Raw genomic sequence first — 483 nt, forward strand, 5'->3', positions numbered from 1 at the left:
CGAAGGCGGGGGGGGTTCGGGGCCCCTCGCCCGCCCGGGGGGGGGGGACACGCCAGCCCGCCCGCCCCACCAGCACCCAGGGCTGGCTGAACCGGGAGCCCCAGACAGACGAGCCATTGTTCTCCGAGAGGAACCCGCCGGCCAGGTTGGCCTGCGCAGCCAGGGCCTCGCCTCCCGCTCTCGCCCGACCTCCCCGCCCGTGGCGGGACGCAGCCGGCTCCGCCTGGCCCTTCTGGTCGACCCGCCTGCCTCGCGGCACCTCTCCTCCTGCTCAGGTAAACCTTCCCGCCGGAGCAGGGCGAGGATCGCAGGGCTCTGCCGGCTCTTTGGCCCCAAAGCTTGGTGGCCCGGGAGGCTTGGAGCCCTCCGTCTCAACTCGGCCTTAAGACCGGGCGGGAGGAGAGTAGCCGGGTGTGTGTGTGTGTGGGGGGGTTGCCCTGCAGGGGGAGGCCGGCAGGTTCTGGCTGGGGGGCGCCCTAGATC

Source organism: Gekko japonicus, unplaced genomic scaffold, assembly GCF_001447785.1.
Source record: "Gekko japonicus isolate JY-2015 unplaced genomic scaffold, Gekko_japonicus_V1.1 scaffold3972, whole genome shotgun sequence".
Classification (NCBI taxonomy): Eukaryota; Metazoa; Chordata; class Lepidosauria; order Squamata; family Gekkonidae; genus Gekko; species Gekko japonicus.